Source organism: Hydra viridissima, unplaced genomic scaffold (assembly GCF_058129835.1).
Source record: "Hydra viridissima isolate aposymbiotic clone 2 unplaced genomic scaffold, HvirCarnegie_v1 scaffold_1, whole genome shotgun sequence".
Lineage (NCBI taxonomy): Eukaryota > Metazoa > Cnidaria > Hydrozoa > Anthoathecata > Hydridae > Hydra > Hydra viridissima.
In genome coordinates, this window is record NW_028324300.1 from 33292450 (window position 1) to 33316322 (window position 23873).

Sequence of the window (23873 nt, forward strand, 5' to 3'; positions counted from 1 at the left end):
TGCTTGATACTCGTAAAATACGTGTAGAAATGCCCGTAGAAATAGCCTCATGGAGTGTGTAGAACTAATAAATAGGAATAAAAGTGATAATAAAAAAATTGAAATAAAGTTAAATTTAAAGAAACGCAATAAAGAAAAAAAAAGAAAGAAAATATCCTATCACGCGAAAATTTCGGTATGATAATTTCGGCTAGTTTTATTCATAGATATTTAAAACACTGGATACGGCATAGACAGAAATAATTGAAGCCGAAAAAAGTTTACCATGATGACGTAGAGTGAGGCAGAAAAATGTTGTTAAAAAAGCGTATAATATTATTAAAATGTTATGCTGTGAATTAACACAATATCTTTCATATGGTTGTATGATGTAAAATTTATATGGAGTTTTTAGAAGACTAACAATGAATACAAAATTATACATCTACATTTATGTATAATATATTTATCTATCATATACATATATGTTTATGTACTTTATATTTCATGATTTGGTATTAGTTTTAAAATGGTTAACTCGTGCAGTGCTTTTGGATGTACAGCTAGATCTGCTAAAGGGGTCTCAAGAAGTTTTCATAGGTAAGAAAGTAGTTCATATACATTTGAAACATTTTACTTATAAAGATTCAATATAATTTTATGTAGATTTTAAAAGACAGGCACAGTATGTATAATGAATCTTAGCTATGCATTCTTAAATAGATTTCCTGTAAATACAGAAAAAAGAGCAGCATGGGTTCTTGCAACAAAAAGAAAGAATTTTGTTCCCTCTTCAGCAAGTTATATTTGCTCAGATCATTTTTCTAAAGATTGTTTTGATATAAGCAAAACATCTGGTTTCTGCTTGAGAAAATATCTTAAATCTGATGCAGTACCAACAATTTTTGATTTTCCAGAACATTTAAAACCAGCTGCAGATAATGTTCAGAAAGCACCCACTGAAAGAATTAAAAAAAAACTGAATAAAGAAGAAAAAATTGAGATAAATATGGAAAATACCTTTAAGGAAAAGATGATTAGTACTGATAAAATATTGTGTTTAGGAGATTGCATCAAATTTGATTCAGACAATCTGCAAACTGTCAAAAAGAAGTTGTCTTTTGTCTTAGATGCATATAAGTTACAGAAAAAACGTATCAGATGTGTAATGCAACAAAAGCGCAGACTCAACAAAAAAATTGCAAAACTTCAAAATGTGATCAATGAATTACAAGGTAAATGTTTGGTTAGTGATGAAGCCACAGCAACTTTAAGTAGTCTTAATCCTGGTATTAAAGATTTAATTCAAAGAAAACTGAAATCCAAAACGAACTTAAAATATCCTCCATCATTGCAAACTTTTGCATTAACATTACATTTTTATTCAGCAAAAGCATATGATTATGTTAGACAATTCTTTGATACTTGTCTTCCTCATCCAGATACTCTGAGACGGTGGTATAGAAGTGTTAATGGACAACCAGGCTTTACTCATGAAGCATTCCAAATTTTAAAGTCAAAAAATGATGAATCCAATAAAAAAATTATATGCAGTTTGATGATGGATGAAATGTCAATTCGAAAGCAAATTGATTGGGATGGACATAAATCATATGGTTTTATTGATTATGGAAGAGGATTTAATGATGACAGTGTTGGTGTTGCTAAGGAAGCTTTTGTTTTACTGTTAGTTGCTGTTAATGGACATTGGAAGATCCCAGTAGCCTATTTTTTAACAGATGGACTTAATTCAAAAGAAAAAGCAAATATTATTTCTGAATGTCTCATTAAAGTTCACGAAACTGGAGTTCAAGTTATTTCTTTAACTTTTGATGGCACAGCTGCAAATTTATCTATGATGAAGATTCTTGGTGCTGACTTTAGTGATGTAAGAAATCTGAAACCATACTTCCAACATCCAGTAAGTGCAGAACCAGTATTTTTAATTCTTGATGCCTGCCATATGTTAAAATTGGTTAGAAATTACTTTGGTGAAAAGAAATTGCTAAAAGACAGTAATAATGGAGTTATCAATTATGCATTCATTGAACGGTTGTACGAGCTTCAGTCAAAAGAAGGAATTCATGCTGCTAATAAACTGAAAAAACATTATATAGAATGGAAACAACAAAAGATGAAGGTGAAGTTGGCAGCACAAACCTTAAGTCAAAGTGTTGCAGATGCTCTTGATTTTTGTGAAAATAAATTAAAATTAAAAGAATTTCAAGGTTGTGGGCCAACCATCAATTTTATTCAGTTTATAGACAAAAGTTTTGATTTACTAAACAGTCAAAATTTTCTTGGTAAAAATTATAAAGCTCCTATCTCTTCAAGTAATTTGGAAGACTATGCAAATTTTGTCAATTTTGTATGTCAGTACTTGTCCAGTTTGACAGACAGTGCTGGTAAATTAATTTGTAAAACAAATTGCAAAACTGGTTTTATTGGATTTATGTTTAGCCTTCAATCAGTTATTCAACTTAGCAAATACTTGATTTTATCTTCAGAGAGTCAGTTCAAATTCCACATTGAAATGTTCAGTCAAGACCACATTGAAAAGAGTCAAGACCACATTGAAATGTTCTTCAGTGCTGTTAGAAGTCAAGGTGGTTTTAACAATAATCCATCTGCAAAGCAATTTATGGCAACATACCGACGTTTGCTGATACACCACTCGTTAAAAAACATAAAAACTGGGAATTGTTTAGCTCAGGATGCAACACAAATACTTTCTGTAACAGGAGGAATTGTGAATCATCAGGAATGTAAATTCAATGATGATGATCCAACTGTTTTTATAGCTAATGATATTACACAAGTAAATATTATGGAACCACCACAGTTGTCTGAATATTCTGAAGAAGTGGTGAAATACATAAGTGGGTTTGTTTGTAAAAAATTAAAAAGATCTATTAAATGTAAGGCCTGTACTTCCTCTCTAACTGATGATAATTCACAATGTTTACTTGTTGAACAGAAAAGTAGAGGTGGTCTTGTTCATCCATCAAAAGATGTCATTGTAATTTGTACTATTGTTGAAAAATTTTTAAGACATAGCATTCCAGACATATCGAAAATCAAAGAATTACAACTTTTTACAAAATCTATTCCATATTTAAAATTAAATATCCGTCGTCAACTAATTTCAAAAGTAATTTTTCAAGGACTGATAAATCACATCCAGGAACTTCCATTTGAAGATAATCATTTGGTTAAATTGATCAATTTGATTATTGATGCTTATTTAGATGTGCGTTTATACCATGTCTCATCCTGTGCAACAAGTTATATACAAGGAGTACGAGTTCGAAATAAACTGACCAAACTAGTGTTGTTTAAAAATCAATAAAAAACTGTTTATGTTCCTGCTATTAATACATTACAAAACATTTGCAAATAATGTAAATTATTTCTGAATATATATATATATATATATATATATATATATATATATATATATATATATATATATATATATATATACACACAAACTGGTACATACATATTAACTATTTTCAGTCCTTAATATTACCAGTTCTTTTCCTTTTATTGTAAAAAAATTACCTTAATCCAACAGATTAAAGTCTTTGTCAATATACAATAAACTAAACATGTATAATATACATAAATATAGGTATATATTATAGTGAATATAATGTACACACATATAGATGTATATATATAGTTGTTTTAAGTCTTTTGAAAATACCATATTTTGAAAGCCAAATTAATATTCAACAGGAACATAATTTCAACATTTAGACTGTATATTTTGTTTGCCAGTATAACTTCACTGTAGGTTAACCGTTTATTATCGATTCCTTAGGTCTCTTGACTCACGCTATACTGATAAATTCTTAATAGCCTCAAGTCTTGAGCCAAATAACTTATTGACAAAGATTATATAATCTAATTAGATAAATTTTATCTAAATTTATTATTACATAATTACTTTTATTAAACCTATTTACAAAAGTAAAATGCTATATCTTTTTACATGCATCTTTAAACTGTTTACGAATTCGCGTAAGAACATTTTGCCTCACTCTACGTCACATTTTCAAAAAAAGCTCGGCTTCAATTTTTTTATAAGGCCAGATACGGCTATGCCGTATCCAGTGTTTTATATCTCTATGAGTTTTATTACCCAATTTTCGGGTACTTCTACGGGTAATGTTCGGGTAGTTTAAATCAAGTAATACCTGACCCGAAGGCTTGGGTATCGGAAAACTAAAGGTGGAATGCAAGAACCGAACTTCAAATTTGAAGTCGAACTTCAAACCTTAAGTGCGACTTGAGCGAATGCACAAAGCGAACTTCAACTCAAGTCAGACTTGAAAACCGCTAAAAATAGACCTTTTTCAAGTCTGACTTCAAACCAGACTTGAGAGAGCAAAAATTCCTTCCGAATGCAAGAACCCGACTTGAAATTTCAAGTTAGACTTCAAATCTCAAGTCTGACTTGAACGGAATGCAAGAAGCGAACTTGAACTGAAGTCAGACTTGAAAAACGAGAATTTTTGAATTTTCAAGTCATTTTTTCAAGTCTGCTCCAGACCAATCTTGAAACCAAACTTGAAAAAAAAAACAGACCGCCATTATCATTTTGCTGATGCGTAACAAAACTTTACTATTACTATATAACTTATTACAACCTTTGCAAGTATGAAAATGAGTTTTTAACAAGCAAAAGTAGTTACTTGGGCATATTCACCTAATTAATTTAGAAGGTTACATTGTGAAAGTATATTTTTAAATGAATTCATTACAGAAAACTGAATATTAACATTGCGAAAACGTGTGTCTTTTAAAACATCCTGTAACTCGTATGTAATGATTCAACATGTCATATTTTGATGCCATTAGAAATGTTTATTAGCTTTTTGAAATGTCGAACATCCTAGCATTATAAAAGGCTGTTGATTAAGGCACATTTTTGTGATACAGTATAAAAGTAAATTCCATTTAGTAATAAATAGTTGCAGTTATACAAAGAAGTGATACGTGTAAAAGGAGTAAACCCGACAAGAAAGGTACATGTGGGCCACATGTGGCCATAGTGCTTATAAATGGATTTAAAGCGTGAAATTATATTCTAGATGTTTATCGATATATAAACTGATGATGAGTGTGGCCCACGTGTGAAACACATAATGCGGTCAACATAATTATCCCACTTAATGCGGTATACTCTTTAAATAAACACATGCTAAAATAGATGTGGTTATGATATGGGCCATTCATTATCTTGCCACATCATACCACGCTTTAAACTTTAAAATAAATTACTTCATTCCATTGTGAAAAGCGCAATATTATTTTATTACGTCAGACGCTTATCAATTTAATATATATATTTTTTTGTTAACATGTTTAAGTGGTTTTGTAATGCAAATTTGTGTTTTTTTAGTTTATACGGTATCAACAACTTAAATAAATGTGTATATATATATATATATATGTATATATACATATATATATATATATATATATATATATATATATATATATATATATATATATATATATATATATATATATATCAGAGCCGTCCTTAGAAAACGCGAGGCCTTGAGAATAACATTTTTGCGAGGCCTTCTTGAAAGTCGTTATTTAAGGCGCTCTTACTGTCTAAAAAGGTAGTGTGTAGATGCAGAACACAAAATTGTTATTTTCTTGTAGGTTTATAAAGGAACTGAGTGTTTTATAAAATAATCTATAATAATAACAATAAAGTTTATTCTTCAATTTATTATAGGTAGGGCCGCCAAGAGCCGACACGCCGCCTGGGACAGCAACTCTGATTGGCCCCCTTATTTAACGAATTATGGCTTCTGTCGGTTAAAACTGAAATTTGGCTTCTAAAAAAAAAAAAAAAAAAAAAAGATCTTGTCGGTAAATTTCGCTTTTTCCATTCCCCCCCCCCCCCCCCACGTCTTTGTCGTTCGGTACGGCCGTGCTTAGGAGACCTTGCTAAGCGCGAGACCTGGAGCGGCTGCCTCAGGACGGTTCTAATATATATATATATATATATATATATATATATATATATATATATATATATATATATATATATATATATATATATATATATATATATTTATGTTCAGGTGGTTTTGTAATGCAAATTTGATTTGTTAAATAGATTTTCAACACTCTAATTTGCATTACAAAACCGCTAAAATTTATATTGGGTATATTAATAATATATTATTGTTAAAAGGGTATTATATTATTGTTAAAGGGTAATATATTATTGTTATTGGGTATATTAATAATATATTATTGTTAAAAGTTATATTGGGTATATATACCCAATATAACTTTTAGCGGTATTTTAATGACAATTTTTGTGGCTTGTTATCCAATATAAATTATTAAAAATATCCTAGTTTATTTCAAGAAATAAAAAAATCAGCCTTATGCACATTGCATAAAAGAAGTGAGGAAAATATTACTAAGTAAAATAATTTTTCCAAATATCTCAGTTTAATTTCTAGAAAAAAAAAATCATCTTACACAATCGCATAAAAGAAGCGGGAATAGTAATAAAAGAATTAAATAAAATGGCTAACAATGTAAGCGTACTTTGTATCTATTGATATTATTTCTACATATCTATATATATATATATATATATATATATATATATATATATATATATATATATATATATATATATATATATATATATATATATATATATATGTATATATATATATATATATATATATATATTATATATAGATACTTTTTATATAAATATATATTTAAATTATTATTTATATTTAATAGGTATCAACTATTAATTTAATATATAAATATAGACTTTTAAAAATATATATATTTATATATATTTATATAAACATATATATATATATATTTATTATATATATATATATATATATATATATATATATATATATATATATATATATATATATATATATATATATATATATACATTGCATATATATATACATTGTATATATACATTTATATGTATATTATGTATATATATATACTCATATTTATTTACATTTTTTTAGTATAAAATACATTTAAAATACAATTTATTTTTAATTACTTCTGTATCATTATTTCTTAAAGGATAAAAAATGGAGTGGGCTGTCAAAGGAGAAAAAAAGGCTTGTCATTAATGAAGAAGTTGATACTTTTTACAAAAAAGCTCAGGAAGATGCTGCAATTCATGAGGTTGTTGTTAGTTACGATCAAGAAGAGCCCAAGAGTTCTTCGTTAGAAGCAAGTAGCAATAATAGCATTAACCTTGGTAGTTATCGTTCTTTTGAAAGTATCATAGATACAAGCTCAGAAGAAATTAAAAATAAGTCACTTTTAGAGGAAATTCGTGTTTGGGCAATTCAATACAATGTTGAAAATAAAGCATTGGATGATTTGTTAAAAATTCTTATAACAAAACATCCGGAGTTACCTAAATCATGTAAAACACTTTTAAAATGTTCTTCGACCCATTTGAATATCTCAAAGATGGGTAGTGGAGAATTTGTTCACTTTGGCCTAGAAACTGAACTTATTAGGTATATAGAATCTGGTTTGCAAAGCTTTAGGATAAGTTCAGATCGATATAATTTACTTTGCGCTGAAGCTACTCATTTTCATTCTACACTTATCACGTTAACATTTAATATCGATGGGATGCCTTTATTCAAATCCTGCTCTAAATCATTTTGGCCTATTTTAGCAAAAGTTAATGAAAGTACTTGCCTTGAGCCTTTCATTGTATCTCTTTATTTTGGCACAAATAAACCGAATGACCTGAATAAATATTTTTCAGGGACAATTTAAAATACCCAATTGTAGTTTCAGGACAGAGGTATCTTATTAGAGCTTTTTGTATTGTAAGTGATGCTCCAGCAAGAGCATTTATAAAGGGTATAAAGTATTTTAATGGTTACAATGGGTGTGAGTATTGCAGACAAACTGGTAGCTATATTAATGGAAAGGTTGTTTTTGATAATCATGATGCTCCTGCTCGAACTGATCAACAGTTTTTGAATTTTCAAGAAAATGATCACCAAAAGGAAATGACGGCAATTGGTAGTATTGTACCTCCTATTACTTGTGTGCCAGCTGAGTACATGCATCTGTTATGTGAAGGTGTGTTCAGAAAACTTTTGTTTTTATGGGTTTCTTCAACATGTGTGTACAAAGGTTCATTTCGCATACCACCGTCTAATCGAGTTGCTTTATCAAATAAGATCGTTGAAAATGGGAAACACATGCCTAAAGAATTTAAACACAGAAAAGTGAGACCATTGGTTGAGATGGACCGATGGAAAGCAACTGAATTTAGAACTTTTTTTATTTATTTGGCACCATTAGTCATGAGATCTTTTCTGCATCCCAGTGTTTATGCTCATACTATGCTTCTCCATTTTGCAGCATTCAATATGCTTGGATCAGATTTTTTACCAATTATGGATAACATTTCCTGGTGTTTGAAGAAATTTGTTACTACGTTTGCAGATCATTATGGTAAAGGTAATTTAGTGTATAACATTCATTGTCTTTTACATTTAGATGAGTTTGTAAAAAACCTTGGTCCACTTGACTTTTGGTCATCATTTCCTTTTGAGAATAAATTAAGGCATATTAAAAAGACCATTAATTCCAATACCAATTGCCTCAAACAGTGCATCAATAATGTAATTAGAAGTTCAATTTTCAAAACATTATCGCCATCTTGCAATAACTTATTTTACTTATCTACACATTCACCAGACAATATATATCTCACCTCTTCTGGAATAGTATGTGTTGCTTCGTTTGTTACCGATGTTGTGTGTAATGGAAATGTAATGACTTTATATGAAGACGTGTATTCCCATCCATATCCTTCTTCATTTATGCATATAGGTTTGTATAAACACTCAAATAGTAATGTATGCAATGTTTCAATAATTAACAAATGTGTGTGTATTCCTTGTGAGAATAGTATATTTTACATTATTCCATTTGCTTCTAATAAATTGTTTAGTTATTGATCAAAATACCAGAATTATTTATATAAACTATTAGTTTTTGAACAGCATCAAATTTTGAACTGTTTAACAATTGAAGACATTTGTACTTTTAGCACTTATAGTCTTCAATTTAAATCTTGAAAAATGACTTTTATCTAGTTTTTAAATTTTGTATTTAATTTTAAAAAACAGTTTGTTACATAATTAGTTGTATAACCAATTTATATCAGTTGCGTAAAAGATGTTTAATTTTTTTATGAGTTTTTTAGTGTTATTTTTTTATAGGCATTCTTATGAATTTTATATCTATGTAATAAAGATATTTTTTATGAAATAATTATATATAGAAAAGTATGAGTTGTTTTACCTATTTTTTATTTACTTGATATTGTTAATTTATATTGCTATAGTCCTAGCAAGTATTGGGAATTTATATAGTTATTTTACTACTATTACTTATGCAAAATTTTTTTTATTGAATTATGGTAATTCTATTGTAAACATAGTGTCATCAGGGTGGCAAATACCCTGTAAATATTGTGCCAGCCCAAAACAATATTTACTGAAATTATCTTTCCTAATTCCTAGAGTTTTTTATAATATGCACAAATAGTTTATATTATTTATATTTTTTACAGTGTAAAGATATGTTTTATATTGTTCATTTCCTTAACGACAATACTGTGGAGTATGTTCCAAAGGAATGGCTTAATGGAAACAGCGAGTGTTTGTGGCCAAAATGTAGCATGACTTCATTAAAAGGAATGCGCCGGAAGAGACAGATTCCCAATAAAGATTGGGAAAGATACAAAATACAAATTTTATCTACTGCAGGTAAAAACACACATATGTGTGTTTGTGTGTGTGTGTGCGTTTAAGTTATACCTGGTTTATTAATATTACTTTAATGCACAATCAACTCACATTTTTGTTACTTTGTACTACTTTGACTACTTTGTTACAGACTGTGAGGAAAGAGCATTAGAAAAGTTAAAAATATCTGAAGAAACAAGTGATCTTGCTTCAGAATATGAAGGTAATTCATGTCGTAGGAAGACAACATCAAAATGATTATCCCCTTCATTATTTGCTTCTCAAATTCATGGCAATATGTCTAGTGAAGATGATTCTGATTTCAACATGACTACATCTCTTCAGCAGGCTGTCATTTCTGTAAGCTTATAAAGTGACTTTATTAAAAACAAGTTTTTTTCATTAACTTGCTTACGTTAATGAAAAAAATGTTAAATAATTATTTTAAATGTGGAAACGAAAATATTTATTTAAACATGGCTTACTCTTGTTGATTACAATCAACAAATTTTTATTTTCTTAAATTAGATAAAGTTTTACTAGATTTTAATAATTAGCATAAAATATTTTAGACATCAACACCAGGTAGCCAACCATTACTGCCAATACCACATCATGCTGTAAGTATTAAACATGTTGCTTGATAGCAATACTATAAGTTAAAATTTGTTAATGTTATTATTAGACATTTAATTTTGATATATGATTAGAATGTTTTTCGAGAGATGCAACACCAAGGAAAATCTAGTCAAAGCTTTGTGTCATTACTAAATGATCCTGATGAAATAAATTTACCTTCAGTAAGATTTTTGTAAATTTTATTTTAGTAATTATAAGTTTGCTGTTAAGTAGAATAATTATAATTGAAGATCATTAAATTTAAATATGCATAAATGTAATTAAAGTAGAATTTTTTTTTAAAATTATATCAGGAGTTCTTGCCAATGCCATACACCAAAAATTCCACTGACACCCTTACACCAATCACACAGTCAATTGAATACCGATTGTCCTCCATTGAAAATTTACTTAAAGGTGAAAAATCTTTTAAAGTACATATATTAATTTGTCTATCTTTTAAATACTTATAACAGTTCGATTTGATTAGATTTAGTAAAATCTGTAACGTCTGCGACAAAAGAGATTTAACATTTGATAGAGCGTATGCCAATTGGTCATACTGAAGAAAGTTTATTTACGAAATCAAGCAGCATAGAAGAGTTAGATGCTGTTTTGTTGCAATGCCAGGATGAAGAAATGGCCTCACTTTTTGCAAGTTGTACTTAAATATTATTGAAAAACTTTTTAATAAAAACTCCGGTTGCATCCATTGAAAAATTAAAAATTCGAATATTTAACCTTTTTTTAGATAATACAATTTTTTATATAATTTGAATTCATATATAAATTTTTTTTTTTAGTAATCACTTATATATATTTATGTATGTGTTTATACACCTTTGTGTACTTTTAAATTGTTTACTTTCTTTTTCTGAATGTAGATTAACTGGCTAGCAACAGCAGGTGGAAAGTATATATCTGATACGGTACGAAACATTTTGAATGTTTTCATGACTGATGAGTTACAGATGAGTTGTTGTCGTACTGGGAAACGCTCAAACAAATATTCAATTGAGGCTTTTGTAAAGTTTATTGCAAGTAAGCAAAGTAGCTATTCCGTTAGAGTTAACCGTTTGTCAAGTACAAGTACTTATTGATAAAGTTGACATTAACCCTTAATAAATTAATTAATTTTTTGTATAATCGAAATAATAAATAATAATAAACTGATTTTAGTTGCTGTTCGAAGGCATTGCAAAAATGCTACAGACAAAGATATCAATGAAGCCATCACCGCTTCACTGCATAACTCAGCAGATCGTGGTGGTAGACGTATGCATCGAGAGAAGAATGAATAAATAAATTTAATGAAAAGTTATTGTAAATAAATAAAATGTTTGTAAATAAATTTATAACAAAAAGCAAGAAGCATATTATTTTTCATATATATATATATATATATATATATATATATATATATATATATATATATATATATATATATATATATATATATATATATATATATATATATATATATATATCAGATTTCATGTAAAAAGTTAGTGTACTTTCGTTCTGAAAGTGGTTTTGAGCGATATAAGTACTATTGCCACACGTGAGCCACTCCAACGCCATCCCATAATGAGTAGTGGTAAATATATGGCTAATATATACTTCCCACACGTGGGCCAGATGAACCTTTGCGCACAGATGAAGTGTGGCTTTCGTTCTTATTTAGTGTGGTTTTAGTGCTATAAGCATTAAACCCACATATGGCCCGCACTAAAGCCATCCCATTAAGAAGTGTGGTAATGATATGGCTAGCAAATGCTTCCCACGCGTGGGCCATTAGAACTTTTGCGCACAAATTAAGAGTGGCATTTGTTCTTATTTAGTGTGGTTTTATTGCTATAAACATTAAAGCCACATATGGGACGCATCAGCGCCATCCCATAAAGGAGAGTGGGAAATATATGGTTAACATACAATTGCCATATATGGCCCACGTTAAATTTTCTTGTCGGGAAAGAGAGTTCATGAGAAGTAGTTACAATTACATGAAGTATTAAAAAAAACTTTTTTTAAAATGTTCAAAAATGAATCGGTATGAGCTGAATTTTAGAAGAAGAAGAAGAGAAAATATGCCAAGTCACATACCAAGGTTTATTATTGACAGAGCTAATCCTTTAGAAGTTTACCACGGTATAGAATTTAAAAGGTGCTACAGATTTTCCAAAAAAAACTTTTTAATATTAGCTAATGACATTGTTAACAACAATGCTAACAATCGAGGGTGCCCTCTTTCAACTGTACAACAACTGGCTATTGCATTTCGGTTTTATGCTACTGGTTCATTCCAAGTGAGTAGATATTCAAAAAACGGTATCAGAAAATGGCACCTTCTTATTGTAGATTTTACATTACGTTTTTAAATAACAACATTTTATACCAACAAATGATTATAACAATAAATAAACTCTTTTAGAGAATAATAGGAGATTTGGAAGAGCTGAAACTCAACTGTTTGTCCAGTGGTTTAGAACATTTCAATTCAAATGGCTAACAAAAGATATCAGTACATAAAGTTTCCAACAGAAGCTGATTTTTTGATAATTTAGCAAAAGTGCTTATAAGTTTTCATGGATATCTGATTTTGCTATTTCATACAAACTTCAAACTTTTCTTAGATAAAGAAAATATTTATATTTATCAACCATTATTTAGATTTTACCAAATTCAAGGATTCCCAGGATGTATAGAAGCAATTAATGAACACATCTTCCTATAATAATTCCTTGTGGAGAAAGTGCAGAAATATATCGAAACAAAAAGGGATTTTTTTTTTGAATTGCCAGGTCATTGCAGGTGCTTTATATGAAACTTTATCTGCTTGTGTTCAATGGCCTGGAATTGTTCAGGATTCATTTGTTTTTGCTAACTCAGCTATTAAACAAGTTTTAGAAGCTCGCCAACATGTTCATGTTTCAGGTGATTCTGGCTATCCTTATAAACAATATTTAATGACACCTTTTTCTAACCCAAAAATGAAAATGAAATCAGATACAATTACAGCTTGAGAAGTACACACATGTTGAATGTTGTTGTTGAATATTGTTTTGGTATATCAAAAAAAAACAATACCCTTGTCTTAACATTCCCTTAGGAACAAAACTGCAAAATTCCATAGCTATAATAATATCCTGTTTTGTGCTTCACAACATTGCCCTTCTACAAAATGATTATTGTGGAGGCAATGAAATACAAAATAGCAATGAAGAATGTGGTGCTAAAGCATTCACTAAAGATATTTTTGCAGAAACAAAGCAAAAGTCAAATTTCAGACTTATTTTTTTTTAAAAAAATTTGTGTCTGATAATGGATAAAGGGTCTAATAACAAAAACATTATTTTCAAATATTTATACTACATATTATTTCAAAAGAATTACATTTTATATTTCAAAATAGTATTATATATGAAAAAAACAATTTCAATAAAAAATAAAGTGATAAATTCAAACATTCCAAAAACAATTTGGATCTGATATTGTTAGAAAATAATAATCCTCACATAGAATAATTCTGTTGTGTTGCTTTTTTAAAACTTTGTGAAAATTTTAACTGTGAAAACTTTCACAAAGTTTTGTTTGTATTGTTGCTTTTTCTGGAGAGAGTTTTTTTTTATATCATCTATTTCTATTTGTTTTTGCATTAGTTCTTTATCAAGATCATGAATTTCATTATATTGCTTTTTTGTATTTTTTTTTTATTAAGAGATTTTTGTTTAACGTTAAACTTTGTTCTTTTTCATGTGTTAATGAGCAAGATGCTATCAATGGTTTTTAAAAGTTTTCTTTTCTGTTTCTATAAGTTGCCCAATAATTTCAGAAGACCTGTCTCCATATGTGATCTCTATTGACTTACATATGTAAATGGTATACTTACATATGTAAATGGTATATATATATATACACATAGTATTATGTAGTATTAGTATTGAGAAAACTAATTTTGTTTAAAGTAATTTTCTCAGTATTTTTTAAAAAAAAAACCATTATTTTCATTAAAGTATTAGTAAAAAGATAAATAAAAATACATTGTAGTATAGTATCATCCCCAAAAAGCGTCAAAATAAGATTCTGCATTTTCTAGAACATTTCCATGTATTTTAATTCAAATGGAATCTGTTAAAATGGAGAAATCAAGAGAAATTGTCTTGATCACTTAAGTGGTACATATGACCAACCGTTGTTTACCAACAACTTAGGATTTGGAACTGAAAGTGCCAAGATGAATTTGTTTTTCTGATGAAAAATACATAGCAAGAACTTTTTTTTTTTTACTGTTATAAACTTTTTATTTAATCGTATACTATACAAATATCATTACACGGAATTTGTTTCAGTAAAAGGTTTTTCCCGTAAAAAAAATCCATTACCGCTATTGGTTGCGAAGTGCATTTTCCGATAAACGCCCTAAATTCAACGCCTCGACTATTTTTCAAGTTCGACTTTCTCAAGCACGAACTTGAAATTTTCAAGTCTCGTTTACGCATTCGCTCAAGTCAATTTTTCAAGTCTGACTTGACAAAGTCGAACTTGAGATTTCAAGTCGAACTTGACTCAAGTTCGGTTCTTGCATTCCACCCTAAGTTACTACAAGTGTTTTTAATTAAAATTAAAAGTAATTAAATTTAAAAGTAATTAAATTACTGTCAGTGTCAGTAATTAAATTACTAACAACTACCGAAAATATGTTGTTACTATGCTATGCAAAGTAAGGTATCCATTGTTACCAAAAAAAGTTAACCTCATAAGAATTGTGAATCTCATTTTAATACATACCCCCCAATATTGTGTACTTGGCGCAAGTAAAATACTGTTAAAACAACGTTAATGTAAAAATGAGTTGTTGCTATGCAAAATTTAGTACCATAGCAACCAAGTTAAAACATACATAAAATCTGAATGGGGATTTAAGGGGACGAGCAATCAATTAAAACTCGATTGAAGCATCGTATAGCTCAAATAAATAAAAGACAACACACGGCAAATTGTGGTAATTATTAGTTATTGTGCGGAAAAAAAAAGTTTCTTAAGAAATTTTTTTTTTTAATCTGTGGTTTTCAAAGTATAACTAAGGTAACATGCTATGACAAATTTATTTCACACATTAGTTTTTCTTATTTCTAAATACTCTAGAATAACATGTACTAATTTTTTGTTTCAAAAACGTAGATGTAATTGAAATATAACAGAACGTTAATGTCACCATTAATTATTTATTTTTAATTTTTTTTTTTTTTTTTTTTTTTATCTTAATATTCAAATGCTTAGAGTCCTGGTAACTAAGGGATTTAATATAAATAAATTATCAATCGATTTCTCCTAATATATGTAAATACTAAAATTAAAAAGGTTTTCAAGATTAGACAACTAACATTTTCCCCATTTTGTCCACCTACTGGCCCACTGTGCAGCGCGGCGTTTCAGGTTAAAATAGAGTAACCATAGGACAATCAACAATTTCAAGCAGCGCACAGTGGAAAATTGTAAAGCAACAGCATATCATAAATGTTTTTTACAAATGTCGCTACTGCCATTATATTTCAATTTTATTTAATAGTTTAATAGTCAATCATTACTATAATGCAGGAATTTCACATAATTTTATGTAAAAATAAAAGATTTGAAGCCCTATTGTTTATTACTTTTGCGGATGTTCATTTCAAACCTGTTCGCTTCATCACTTTAAAAGCTAATTTTCTATAAAACTCTCTAGGAATAAGTATAAAGTATTATACATTTTTGAAAAGCTCATGTTATGGAGATTTTAAGAAAATAATACATTTTTACTTATATGGTTCAGTTTAGGAGTAATTATTTGAACAATAAAATAAATGAAAAAAAATAATGTTCTTCAAGTTCACTGAGACTTTTGGTAGTTACCCACGCTTCCCCACGCTTTACATTTAATGTAGTATTGTAGCCTAGGTGTTTATTAAAAACATGTATAAGAATGAGTTGCAGAAACGTGCGGTTTCCGAAATTATCGAGAAAAGAGTGATAAAAGTAAAAAAACAGAAAACCGCTTTTTATCGTGGTTTCAAACTTTGTTCATTTATAACAATAGCTTGGTATATGTTTATTAACTTATTATCAATTTTTTAATGATACCATGGCATTCTTGTATTTTTGCACTCATTTTGTGGTGAATGTACACTGTCAATATATAAAGAGTTGAAACATTTATATCAGTATAACAAATTCACAGTGGAAATTAAACCGACTCGTTTGACTATTGAATATTACTTAAGTTACTTTTGTGACTTGTTAAAATGACAACTTTTAAGTGTTTGAAATGTAAATTATTGCTTTCCTATATTGATGGAAGAAAGAGAGTTGAGGCAATGTCAACAATTTTAAAAGAAAATTATCAACTTTCTGAGGACAACTTGTGTTTTATTATTAGTGATATTTAAAGGCACATTATTCCGTCTTTTAATAAACGATGGATACTGGCGTCACGGAAAAAGGAAGCTTTTTTATCTAAGAACAGTGATTGGTTGGATATTGTGTATCTTTACCTAACTCAGAAGAGGCAATTACGGACTCCACGCCATCTACGTCTTTTGAAAAACGCGGAAGGCCGTGCGTGTCTTATGGAGATTCGTCAGAATCCAGCAAAAAAATTAAAAATTCCATGTTACTTAAGAAATATGGATTCGAGCATATCTTTAATACATATCTTCAGGCGTTGCATTCAATAGGAGAAGAAGCAGAAGCAAAACTTGTGGAAACATTAAGGATTGCTGATAAAGACAAAAAAAAATTAATATCGAGTTTTATGAAAAACGCAAGCCAGAAAAGTATGCTATCTGATGAAGAAGCACTCAGCGTGTTTATTGATTTAGATTTAACAAAAGCACAATATTTGTACATGAGGAAGGTGACAAATGAACGAAACTTTTCCATATTCCCACCATATTGTAAAATTCAAGAAATTAAACAGACCTGCTATCCACCATCTTCTGCAATAGAAATTACGAACACACATGCGAAAAAAACTGCAAGATTTATTGGATCACACTGTAGCTAGAATTTTGACCATAGATTCCGTGTATTGAATTCAAGCATTTACTTTCATATAGTAAATGGGGCTGTGATGGTTCCTCTGGCCAAAGCCAATACAAGCAGAAACTTCCTGAGGAATCTGAACTTATTTCTGATGCAAATTTGTTTACTAGTTCTTTGGTGCCTATTAAACTAATTGATAAAGTAACTGGCGCAGTTGTTAGGCAAAACCCGGCACTTTCATATGTTCGTTATTGTCGACCTTTATGCATAGAATTTTGCAAAGAAACTTCCAAGAAAACTAAAGCCATTGTAGATGAAGTAAAAAGCCAAATAAACTCTTTGAGTGAAATGTGCAAGAACTTGATGAAGATATTCTGCAGCTTTTGAAAGTCAACGAACTGATTTCAGGAACTGAAAGTCCCTTTATTATATCTATACATTATTTCATAAAAACAACTATTTAAAAATTGTCATTAAGAAACTGTTTTAAATATTTCTATAATTAGTAGGTAAGCACTTTATGTGTTTTTCGTCGTTTTTAATAATTTTAAGGTATTTGTGAAAAGTCAATTTGAAATTAGTAAAGAAGGAGGAAAGTGTAAAATGTGCAAAAAATTTTACAAAGGCAAGTTAAGTAACCTCAAAGATCACCTTCTTCGAAAACACAAAGAAAAAGCAGGCGAAATCGACTTAGTTGAAGCTACTTCGGCTACAAGGAATCGAAATGACGCACAGTGGAGTATTTATACGAAAAAGTTGATCAAAAGTCGATTTTCAAAACTTTGTCAAAATCTGTTTTTATTGGTGCATTGTTAAAGCTTAATAAAGTTTACATCCCTAAATGGTCATTTCGGTTACCCATCTCCCTCCCACCTAATTGGGGCAGCTTTAAAAATCGAGAAATTGTGGTAATGAATTCAATTGTTTTTCAACGTTCCTGTTGACGAGCATTATTACAAATCGTTTTTTGAGTTTGTGGTTAGTGACAAATTTTAAAAATCATAATGGATATTGAAAAAGAAGGTAAGCTCATACTTTTGGTATATTTATTTTCTCTATTTTATATGTTACTGTCACATTTCTCATCAATTATATTTGATGTAAAATATTTAACGTTTTTTTTTTATATACACGATATTAAAAAGTGTTTTTGAATATCAATTAAGCCTTATTAAGCTACGAGCTTGTGCTTCACATAAAGCTTAGATATTCTATTTACCATTTAAGAAAAAAAAAGTTGCGCATGTACGCGCCCTAAGATTTTTTTAATTTTTTTAGTAAATAAGGCAAAAACATTTTTTTTGTGATTAAAACTTTTATTTTATTTAATTCATATTTTTACTGTAGAATATCAAGCTATCACAATAGAGATGACTAGACGATCACTTTATGAAGTCTTGGAGCAAAGTTCTGAGAAAAAAATTGACGACAAATTCATGTTTTTATTAGAACACCTTAAAAACATAATTAAATGCCCTGCAAATGAAGAAAGTGCACTAAAAATCATTTTTTCACCTTTTAAGTTCCAATTTAAACAAAATTGGGAAGACGCAAGCCGTAAAAGAGAGTGTTTTTTAAAAAATAGCAAACAATGGCTCAATACCACCATATCTCTACCAACTTGGACGGTGGCAATACCCGACCAACCGCCAAAAGAATTTTGTGAATCGAGTTCACCAACGAGAAGACTAAAAAACAGTATGAAATTATTCATGCAGCCAACAAGAATATCTGTGAAATGGAATTTTAAGTGGAATGTTATCCACTAGAAGAAACGATAACAGTTACAGAATTTTGCTCAGAAATTAAATTACAAGATCTTCTGGATCACACGTCTAGGCAATTATGTTGTTATTTGAACGAAGTTATTGAAACTTTAAATGAAAAAGAAAGAAATCATTTAGAATTGATTTCGAAACGGGGTTGTGATGGCTCGCACCATCATCTACAAGGTATTGTCAACCAATAAAAATACGTTTTATTCGGGAGAGCAAAGACGTAACGAATGATGAAATCGAATGCGTAGGGAACCAAATAAAAGGCTTGAGAAAAAGTGAAATAATAAACGCTTTTGGTGGTAATTTGCAAATAAAGCATGTATTTCTTTTTACTATGATTGATGGAAAAGTTTGCAATGCTGCTACAAATGCGACATCAACAATGAGATGCTATATATGTGGCCAAACTTCAAAAGATTTTAATGACTTGAATAAAAAAACGACAGAAAGCCGTGAAACACTGAAATTTGGGCTATCAATAATGCACGCAAGAATCAAATTTTTTGAATCCTTGCTGCATATATTATATAAATGATTGCATTGACATGTACAAAAGTATTTTATTTTATTTTGGATTAAATATAGGGCTATAATAATAAATTTAAATTGTTAATTTCAAATTGTTTGGTTGTCAAATCATTAGCCCTTGTAGCTGGTTAACCATAGGATTTAATCCTTTAACGAAAAATAATTCATGACAACAGGTACCTGAGGATTAAGTTCAGTAATTAAGAAACCCAGTATAGGTTTAGATGCATCTTTCAAGTGTGATTATCCTTTTTAGTAATATAAATTTAGTAATTTGTCATTATGTTAAATAGTTGTAAAGTTGTAGATATTTGTAAAGTATGTAAGATGTATAAAAATATGTATTTTTTGTTTTAATATATTAATTTTTTACATTTCATGTGTGACAAATTGTTTTTAATACAATATAATGATCCTAAACTTCTTTTTACTACATATCAAATTGATAATAAACATAAAATAATTTTGTTCAACTTTTCAAGTGAAATACTCCACTGTGTGACGATGAGATTCAATTAATTAAACGAATCAAGCTGGATGTTGATGTAAATCAATTAATTAGAGGAATGATTAAGTTAATGATGAACCGTAACTTGTCTTTCGCGTCAGCTGATGAAATCGGACAATTATCTTTAGTGAAAAATGCACTCAAAGAATTCAAAATTGCTATAAATCGTCACAGCATGAAACGCTACATTCAACTTGCGTGTGAAAATATTTTTTCGCTCATAAGAGAAGAAACTTAAAATGTTCTTGTCTCGTTGATGTTTGATAGTGCGTCGCGATATGGAAGAAACGTGTTTGGAGTTAGCTGTAGATATGTGAAGGACGGGCAAATAGCTGATAGAACCTTAGGCATACTTACTCAAGAAGGTCGACAGTTTGGCGAAATTTTACTGTTCAGTTAGAAAATGTAATTGGAAAAATTGGAAAATATGCTAATGATATCTACGCAACTTGCACAGATCAAGGAAAGAACATGACGAAGGCTTCAAAAATTCTTTAAAATGCACAAGTTCAAATGAAAGTGATCCTTGAAATTTATGGTGACGAATTTATAAATTTCGAAGACGAGGAAATTGATATTGGCGCTTTAGAGAATGAAGAAGGGAATTATAGTGAAGCCCACACTGTTTGTGTTGAAAAATAAGTTGGATCGTTCTGTTCAGCCATGTTTTGTGGCGCACATGTGTGTCAGCTAGCTGCTAAGGATGTAACATCAATGTTTGAAGATGCATTAAATAACATCAGAAAAGTTGCTATCGAATCCAAAAAAGTAGCATATATTCAAACATTTAAAAATCTAAAAAAACCTCTTGTAGACATTGAACCACGCTAGGGTTCCACGTTTTTGATGATAGAAGATTTCCATACCAACGCAGAAGCATATCAAAGGCTAAGACACGACCAGTTAAAATTAAATGATGCTTCATGGAGTTTAATAGATGAATATTTCGATGCATTTTTACCAATACATTCGGCTATGATGGATTTTCAATCCGCAAAATTATCAATTAGTGAATTCTACGTTCGATGAATTCAAATGAAAATAGAAATTGAGGACGTTCCAGCAGGTGATTTGGGATTAAAAATGCTACTGACCAACGCAATCATTACACAAGAACAAGTTTTTTTTTAAATGCGAAGCATTTATTGCTGCTTTAGTTCTGGATCCTAGATTTTGCTTTACATCGGGTCATCAATTGTTTTATACAGAAATGTTGAATAGAGGAATTGTACAGCTAATCAAAATCCATCAAAAACTTTGTACTCAACGAGAACAATTAAGTTCTTCATCAACAGAAGAATCCATGCAATTAAATGCGTCATATTCCTTAAATACTTCTGAAGAGATGATTCCGATGAACTCAGAAGAAATTGATGCTGAAAAAGTACGCCGTTTCATTGAATATACTGGAGGAGGAACCAGACAAGGTGTTGCTAATGCAGCTTTAGAATCAGATCAAGATATTCGTCAATTAATTTTAAAATGGACTCTTAATGAACCACGAGTGTCATTAGAAGTTGAATTCAACATTCTTACGTACTGGAAGAAAAACCAGAAAACGAAATGGAATCGGCTCTATGAAATCTCGCAAGTAGTTTATGGTGCAGCGTTCTCCAGCGTAAAAGTTGAACGTGATTTCTCTGGATTCGCTTTGGTTTATAGCCATCTACGTACTCGCATTTCAAATGATTTCTTAGACTATTATGGTGGTAAAAAATAATCTAGATTTAATTGATAAAATAAAATTTGTTTAAAAAGCTGAACATTTCACATTTTCTATTAGTCAATTTTTTATGGCGCCCCAGTGCACAGTGGGCCAGTAGGTGGACAAAATGGGAAAAATTTTAGTTATCTAATCTTGAAAACTTATTAAGTTTTAGTATCTATATATATTAGGAGAAATTTATTGATAACTTATTTATATTAAATCCCTTAGTTACCAGGACTCTAAGCATTTGAATATTGAAATTAAAAAAAAAAAAAAAAAAATTTAAATAAGTAATTAACGGTGATATCAACGTTGTGTTATATTTCAATTACATCTACGTTTTTGAAAAAAAAAATTAGTACATGTTATTCTAGAGTATTTAGAGATAAGAAAAAACCAATGTGTGAAATAAATTTGTCAAAGCATGTTATCTCAGTTATACTTTGAAAACCACAGATTAAAAAAAAAAAATTCCTTCAGAAATTTTTTTTTTGCCGCACTATAACTAATAATTACCACAATTTGCCATGCGCTGTCTTATATTTATTTGATCTATATAATGCTTCAATCGAGTTTTAATTGATTGCTCGTCCCCTTAAATCCCCGTTCAGATTTTATATACGTTTTAACTTAGTTGTTATGGTACTAAATTTTGCATAGCAACAACTCATTTTTACATTAACGTTGTTTTAAAAGTATTTTACTTCCGCTAAGTACACAATATTGGGGGTATGTATTAAAATGAGATTCACAATTCTTATGAGATTATTTTTTTTTGGTTAGTATGGATACCTTACTTTGCATAGCATAGCAGCAACATATTTTTGGTAGTTGTTAGTAATTTAATTACTAACACTAAAAGTAATTTAATTACTTTTAATTTTAATTACTAACACTTGTAGTAACTTAACCCTTTGTGGTCCAAGGTGTGACAATGATTTTTTTTTTTAAATTGTTTTATTTTTTTTTTAATTTGTGATAAATCTACATACAAAAAAAAAAAAAGATTTAATTTTTTTATTTTAGCTGTCTTAAAAATTACTATGGGACAAATAAGTCCCGACAGGCATTATCTAAACCAACAAAAAGTGTATATTATTTACAATGTACAGATAAAGTTGTTCATTCATGAAACTCTTTAAAGCAGTTTCTTTTATCATTTATACATAAGAAAATTTTACAAGTGCTACACTTGAAAAATGGCCTTGCTTCAATCTTCTTTTTTGAACAAACTTCGCACCGTCCTCGTTTTCCATCATGATGTGGCCAATGAATTCCAAGATGTTCTTTACGAATTGATGGCACTACTGAATAATTTGACTTTCTTCTTTTGTTAGTAGTAAGTCTGTTGGAAGGAGATGATGTTATTGGTCTGCCAAGATTTGGTGGCTTCCCTTTCATAACCATGGATTGTGCAACTGATCTTCGAAAGTCAAGAAGATTTATATTTTCATTGGACATTTTTTTATAAACAACATAAGCATTGCAGATTGTTCGCTCAACAAGACCAAAAAAAATGCGATGCCACCACTTTTTGGATTTTCTAGAAGTGCCATATAGCGAACAAAGCATGTCAGCTTTATCAACCCCTCCCATAAAGGCGTTATAATCTTTTACTGCTTTTGGACCGCAAATCATTGATATGGTTCCATCCTTGTTCTTTCTCTTTATTTCTGATGTATCCGTTCCATGATAGTTTAAAATGACATGAACAGGTTTGTTATCCTTCCATTTAAAAACTACAATTCCATCTTTGGATATTCGATAATCAAAGTCGCCTCGCTTTAGGCACCTATCTTTTATAAAGTCTTGTGGCAGGTACTTTCTTTTTGTACGCAAAGTTCCACAACTTAGAACCTGATTAGAGAGTAAGTATTCCATGAGCGGAACAGATGTGAAGTAATTGTCAATAAAAA

The 23873-nt window shown here is 29.4% G+C and overlaps 1 long non-coding RNA gene and 2 pseudogenes across 3 annotated transcripts; all 3 read left to right on the plus strand.

The window, feature by feature from the left end:
• Positions 1-6417: 6417 nt before the first annotated feature.
• On the plus strand, positions 6418-8990 carry LOC149894632 (uncharacterized; annotated as a pseudogene). The gene is made up of 2 exons (XR_016448624.1): positions 6418-6557; positions 7090-8990. The product of XR_016448624.1 is annotated as an uncharacterized LOC149894632 (transcript).
• Positions 8991-9550: 560 nt separating this feature from the next.
• LOC149894633 (uncharacterized) lies at positions 9551-11216 on the plus strand (annotated as a pseudogene). Its single transcript, XR_016448626.1, has 6 exons — positions 9551-9818; positions 9949-10157; positions 10370-10417; positions 10508-10597; positions 10730-10832; positions 10906-11216. The product of XR_016448626.1 is annotated as an uncharacterized LOC149894633 (transcript).
• Positions 11201-11779, plus strand: LOC149894634 (uncharacterized). The gene is made up of 2 exons (XR_016448639.1): positions 11201-11456; positions 11595-11779. It is a non-coding gene; the product is annotated as an uncharacterized LOC149894634 (long non-coding RNA).
• The last annotated feature ends 12094 nt before the right edge of the window (positions 11780-23873 follow it).